This window comes from Felis catus, chromosome E2 (genome assembly GCF_018350175.1).
Source record: "Felis catus isolate Fca126 chromosome E2, F.catus_Fca126_mat1.0, whole genome shotgun sequence".
Lineage (NCBI taxonomy): Eukaryota > Metazoa > Chordata > Mammalia > Carnivora > Felidae > Felis > Felis catus.
Window position 1 is genome coordinate 32,175,818 of NC_058382.1, and position 6,497 is coordinate 32,182,314.

The 6,497-nt window shown below is 47.2% G+C and overlaps 1 long non-coding RNA gene across 1 annotated transcript; it reads right to left on the minus strand.

Moving 5' to 3' along the window:
* Window positions 1–3: 3 nt before the first annotated feature.
* On the minus strand, window positions 4–4,390 carry LOC123382281. The gene is made up of 3 exons (XR_006590425.1): window positions 4,159–4,390; window positions 1,305–3,207; window positions 4–1,146 (listed from the first exon to the last, which is right to left on the minus strand). It is a non-coding gene; the product is annotated as an uncharacterized LOC123382281 (long non-coding RNA).
* Between the last annotated feature and the right edge of the window lie 2,107 nt (window positions 4,391–6,497).

Here is a 6,497-nt window from a genome sequence, read left to right on the forward strand (position 1 = left end):
CCAGGCTCTGAGCCATCAGCCCAGAGCCCGACGTGGGGCTTGAACTCGCGGACCGCGAGATCGTGACCTGAGCTGAAGTCGGACGTTTAACCGACTGAGCCACCCAGGCGCCCCTGGAGTTGTTTCTAATTTCTTACTATCATAAATAAAGCTGCTCCCTGTATCTTTTGGTGAACATCATTCATGCATTTCTCTTGGGTACATAAGGCCTAGGATGGAAACCTCTGGGCCATAGGGGGTCCATATGCTTGGGGTGAGTACATTGTGCTGAGCAGTTTTTTCTAAGTGGTTCCACCAATTGGACCTCTATCCACAGTGCGTGAGAGTCCCCACTTCTCCACATTCTGGACAACGCTGGCATTTTCTGATTAGCCATTCTGATATAAAGGGGTAGCTCACCTTTTGAGTTTGCAAACGATTATCTTGTCTTTCAACTATCAAACACTTTTTGGACTCCTCCTCTGTGCCGGGTTACTTCGGCAGACATCCGCACACACATCACTTCGCACAGCGACCTCACCAGGCTCAAAGGCTTTATCGGACTTCCCAGGATCACGCACGTACGGTCTCGGTTCGGCCAGGACATGGGACTTTCAAATGCCACACCCGGGAGAGTCCCCGAAAACGAGGCTGGTTGATAATCCTACAGCCAAAAGACGCCAGAGCAAACATTCGGAGATTTCCTCACATTAAGTTTTCTTCTCGACACATTACGCTCTCGCTACTCAAAGTGAGGTCCCTGGACCAGTGACATCAGCCTCGCTCGGGAGCCAGTAAGAAAGGCAGCAGCTGAGGGGCCGGCACAGACTCTCTGAATTCGAACTGGCCTTCCAGCAAGATCCTCACGGGCTGTGTTTGTGCCCTCACAGTTTGCCAAGCACTGCTCTGTGCCAACAGCTTTCAAGCTTGGTTGCACTTAGGAGTCACCTGGGGAGCTTTGCTGTTAACTGTGGCCCGGATCCCATCTCTGGAGGTTCTGATTTAGTTGGTCCGGGATGCGGCCTGGACAACAGGATTTTTCAAAGCCTCCTGGGCTATCGCCAAGTTCGAGAACCGACACCGTCGTCTATGCTACGCAACCTTGGATGGTATCCCTTTGTTGTAGTCTTTTCCGGATTTTATAAGCAAGTTTGCGATCACCTTTAGCTGCACAGTGGAAAGAATTTAAAGACTTAGGTCATCGTCTCGTTAGACAACACCCTCCCAGGGTGAGGCACCCAGCACGGGTCTGTGCTTTTTCCGCCCAGCCTTCTGCCCTTGAATGAAAACCCTACAGCTCCCTTACAGTTCGGCGTGTAACTCACCCTGAGTGGATCTGATGGCCCGAGGAAGAAGAAAAAGGGTTCAGGCCTGTATAACAGGTCAGAACTCAGTCACACAGACATCCTCCAACACCGACATGCTTGACAACACAGGCAAAACAGCCAGGCCACTGACCACATTTCTTCTTTTCCTCCCAGTGACCTGAGCTCACGTAGCTGCGACCCACTTAAAGGCTAGTCCAGGCTAACAGCCCGCGGGCCGCAGCGGCTCAGGGAAACGCTAGGCCCGAGATCCCGCCAGCCTTTGCTCGACAGACCCTGATGATTCCTTCATGGGGTAGTTTTCCGGACATGCCCTGGTTTTCCTGTAAGATGGTAAGGCGTCTGTGGTCTTCCACGTGCGGACCAAAGACTTCTGGGTACTCGGATGAAGAAATCCGGTCCTAGTGAGGGCAAAATATTTACATGTTGATTTAAGCTTGTCCATGAAGTTGGGGGTAAGGAACACTTCCATCGAGAGAAGGGAGAAACAAAGAGTGCGGCGCTGCAGTGGCCTTTCGATGGTACCTATTTAGGTAGAAGAGACTCTTCCAGCACCTCCCCCCTTTCCCTTTCTTTTCCTTTGGATGATTTTGGGGAATCCTCAAGTTCCTAGTACAAAAACAATTGATAGTGTGTTACCCTGTTGGGGTGTGTGTGTGTGTGTGTGTGTGTGTGTGTTTGGAGGGAGAGGGTCAGATACTACAACTGCTGTCTAAAAAGTAGAATCACATAGCTCATCTCAAAACACTTGCCTCTACCTACAAATGTTTCAGTCTGTTACGTTGTAACATTATACAAAGGGATTTCCAATTGGACTTGTTATTTGCTCCTATCTGCAAAGGTTGGTGCGTTCTGTTTCGAAATATTGTTTTGGAACAAAAGCTGTACTGTGGTAAGTTTTGTAAAATGCAGTATTTTGAAAAGGCTTATAAATGCTGAGAAAAAATATTCACAGAAGCATCTTCTGGGCTCTGATAGGAGACGTTCTGGTGAGGCATCATTGTAATAATTTACTATTTGTCAACCAATAGTAATAGATAGTTTTGTACACGTATATACCCAGTGTGTATACTATGATCTTGGATAGTCCTAAGTGCTTTATACGTATTAGTGTATTGATTTCCAAAGCCCGTTGGAACAAGCGTGTTGTTATTTGCCTTTCGCAAATTAAAAACGGGGTCCTGTAGTTGATAAGTGATGGAACCGGGATTCGACTTCAGGATGTCATCTCGTGTCCCAGCGTGTGACTTTGTAGTTTTGGTCCTGGAAGTCCTGTGCCCTGGGCACCGCCTCAGTCCCAGGCATACCCGGACCATTCGTTTTCTCACCTGTAACACTAACCTCCTCCTGTATACAACTTCTTAGTCTTGGGACGTATTCATCTTCTTGCAATTCCAACACCACTGTCCGATCCAATAAGCATTTTCAGCTATCCGCTGTGATCAAACAGCTCTTGGCCAGGTGTGGCAGAGACCCAGAAATAAATAAAGACATAAACCCTACTTTTTAAGTCACTCGTAAGTACCCTAAAGGGAAGGAAATGTACGTTATTTCATCAAGAAGTCATGCAGAATCTGCAGCATGGTACCTGTACAAACACCAGATTTCAGTGTCAATGTGTGTGTAACACAGATATTGATTTGCAGGTGGCAGCACAATTAGTTACTATGACAGTGCAACATCTTTGTGAGAACAGTGTGGGGCTGGGGTGCTTGGACCTGCTCATCCATGCAAAGACTCCTTGTCAAATATTTTAATGAGAAGAAAAGCATGGCAGTCGTGATGAAAATCCAAGGTGACCTTGGGCTGGGCAACACATCGCCGATCACCTAGTGGTTTCTCAAGGTCTTTTTTGGTGACGACGGCGGCGGCGATGGCAATGGCTTGTTTGCAGAGTTAGTCTCTAGAGGAGGGAGAGGAGGAGAAACGGAGAGACCAGCTTACAGAGAAGCATCTTTGTCTCGACATTAGACATTCGTTCTAGCGAACACTAGATACCAGCATCTAAAGCCTGTTTGTCCTTGGTTAGGTTAAAGACCTTCCGCTCCTTCAGTGGGGGGCCCACAGCCCCAAGCTTCTCAGTTGCGTCTCCGGGCCGCCGTGGCTCTGCGTGAGCCCCGCCCTTGGAGTCTGCTCACGGGTCCCCATGGCCCAGAAACCTAAGGGTCAACTCTCAGAACAGCAGGGGGCCACCAGGGACTCCCTTCTGACTGGACAGGGGTCTGTCCTGTGAGTTACCATTTTGAATATCAATTCTACGCACTCTGGTAAACTCCGAATAAATTCCCCTTTCTACTTCAGCGGATAGTGTCCCCTTCTGTGTTTGCAATCCAAAGCCCTGGCCCATACGTGCACTTGTATACATTTAATTTTACGCAGGCTGTGTTTAAGGAAAGATCCTTCCCTGTTTCCGTTGTGTTTTGCTGCTTCTCCAGGTGGGGGTTTCACCATGTTGAAACATACAGAAGTCCCCTGCCTGCCAATATCAGAAATTCTATTACTTCTCTTCTCTCTTTGGATTAAGGTACAGACTCTAAAACAAGTTTTCGAGCTATATTTAAGCCACATTAATCCAGAGTACTTTATCAGAGATTACTTTTAAAAATCGGAGGGGCGCCTGGGTGGCGCATTCGGTTAGGCGTCCGACTTCGGCCAGGTCACGATCTCGCGGTCCGGGAGTTCGAGCCCCGCGTCGGACTCTGGGCTGACGGCTCGGAGCCTGGAGCCTGTTTCCGATTCTGTGTCTCCCTCTCTCTCTCTGCCCCTCCCCCGTTCATGCTCTGTCTCTCTCTGTCCCCAAAATAAATAAAAAACGTTGAAAAAAAAATTAAAAAAAAAATTGGCTAGTGCTTACCTGGGAAAGCAGAGCGTGGAGGGAATGGGAGCCTCCAAGGGGCCACAGGACCTTGGTACTTGGTATTTCCTCTGCCTGGAAAACAGAAATTGTTCATATGCCCTGATCCTGGTCAACGTAATCTTGTTTTCATTTTCCTTTCTCCACCTCCCACATCAGTAACACTGGCTCCCTAAATTGGTAGAAGGTAATGGAATAAGGATGAGGAGGAATTGTCAGAGAGAGAGAGAGAGAGAGAATAGGCTGAAAAGTCTCTCCTAGTGATTTGGATATCACACGCTTTCCTTCCTTTCCGACTGAGAAACTCTTGAGTCAACAGAACGTTATTGCAAAATTTTTGATCAATGCCTAGGAGTTAGTTTCCTGGGATGGACCAAATTGTAGCATAATTATAGAAATTAACTTCATTTAATCAAGGTAGAGTGGGTGGGAGATTGGTGGGGGGAGCAAATCACCTACCTTGAAACAAACCGGACGGAGACCTTTAGAGTTTCCTAAACCTTGAAAATATATATGGTGCTCCCCTGACCTACCATGGAGAGTTCAAAAACTTATAAACTCAAAGAATGCAAAACTTACATGCTGATCGACAAATGGCTCATTGGAAAAATTTCTTAATGCAAATTTCCGGCTAAGCTCATCAACACTTAAATTTCTGTGGTGTCTCCGTTTTCCTGGTGCCGTAAGCCACATGCTTTGCTGGTTCTTTGCGCCATCTTGCACTCACCAGTAGTCAGAACCCCGTGTCCTAGACATTTATGAACAGTGTGGTTCCGAGTTAGTCTCAGCTTCCTCGGATACAGGATTCGTGGTATCTATTGTCTGCCACCGTGAGATATGACCATGAAAACACTTGATAAATCGTAAAGGGCCGTACAAGGTACGTCGTTGTTAATTCTGAGTGGATAGTGAGAAATAGATTGTGAAGGCACACTCCGTGCTCCCGAGAATCTGAAAAAGTTAGTGACTCCAAAAACATGCTTCTCCATGTTATGCATATGGACATACCCTGGAGCAACGAGGTAGGGGAAACCACAAGAGATTTTTATGATGTTCTGGAAAGGGCTCACTCGCAGCCTTAACATTTGATGGTGAGATTAGGAAAAAGGCATTTTCAGATTCAAGGAATAGGCATCTCATGAATCCACAGTCAGAAGTTACTAGATGATGCCACCAAAAGACAGGCACAGAGCTCCAGGAAACAGAGATCCAACCTAACTTAAGAGTAAAGGGATTCCTGGGATGATGTTGAAGAAAGATACCAAGAAGTCAATCTAGTGGACTCGGTCCAGACCGAGTAGGAGAATGGGGTGGTGTTAGAGTCCAAAAGAAGAATCTAAGAATCCCTAGATTCTAGAAGAATCCCAGACTGGCCAAAGAGCAGACATATTTTAAAAGCTGAGAGAAGAGTCACAGTTTTGATAGAGAGGCTGCAGGTGAATTACTTGAAAGGTGGCTAGAAAACAAGGCTCTTAGCAACTCCAGGGAAAACAAAAAACTCTGTAAGAAGGAGATGTAATTATAATCAATGGCTCAGCTGAGGGTAATACTGACATGATCATAACAAGGTAAAAGGCTGAATATTGAACTAAATCAAATTGTGGCCTAACTCTATTGGGAGGAAGGTGACAGGAAGTGAGCCTGATGTTACCAGGCATATGTGTTGGAGGGGGGCAGCGGTGAGAAACGCATGAAGACCCAGAACACCTCATATTCTACTGTAGGAAGTTAACAGACAATACAGAGATTTAAAACTAAACACAAAAGCCTTCCAAACATCTTGTTCAGAAACAAGGAAACACGTTCCCAAACATATGTCGGAAAGGACTGAAGGTCACCTCTAGAGAGCAGGATTAGGGTGCGTGGATAGGAACTGGGGAGGCAAGGGGGAGCCTCACAGAATTCTTCTTAGAACCAGGAACATGCATGACTTCAAGGGAAGGTTTTTAATTCGAAAGGAGAAGGGAGAATCTGGGCTAAGATGACAACAGACAGGACAGAGGTCGGCACTCTTTAGCCACAAACAAGGAGGCGTGAAAGCAGAAAGTGCAGCGGCCGGATTAAGAGCCGCCAGCTCTCTATCTTGACTCTGTCTTCGTCTGGGAATTAATAGGTTACAATGAACATCTCTACCTGGGAAAGGCCTGGCTGGCGCCCAGGGTCCGCACTCCACAAACACTGACAACAGCAATAATGAAGCTGCCAGTCCCAGGGGCACGCTGGGGACGCATCTGCCACAGGCTGGTCTCGCAAGCTGTCAGCTTTCTTAAATGCACATTGCCAGGCCAGGGGAAGATGTCACCTGCTCTCCCGGGCGCACCCTCACTGCTTATTGTCCT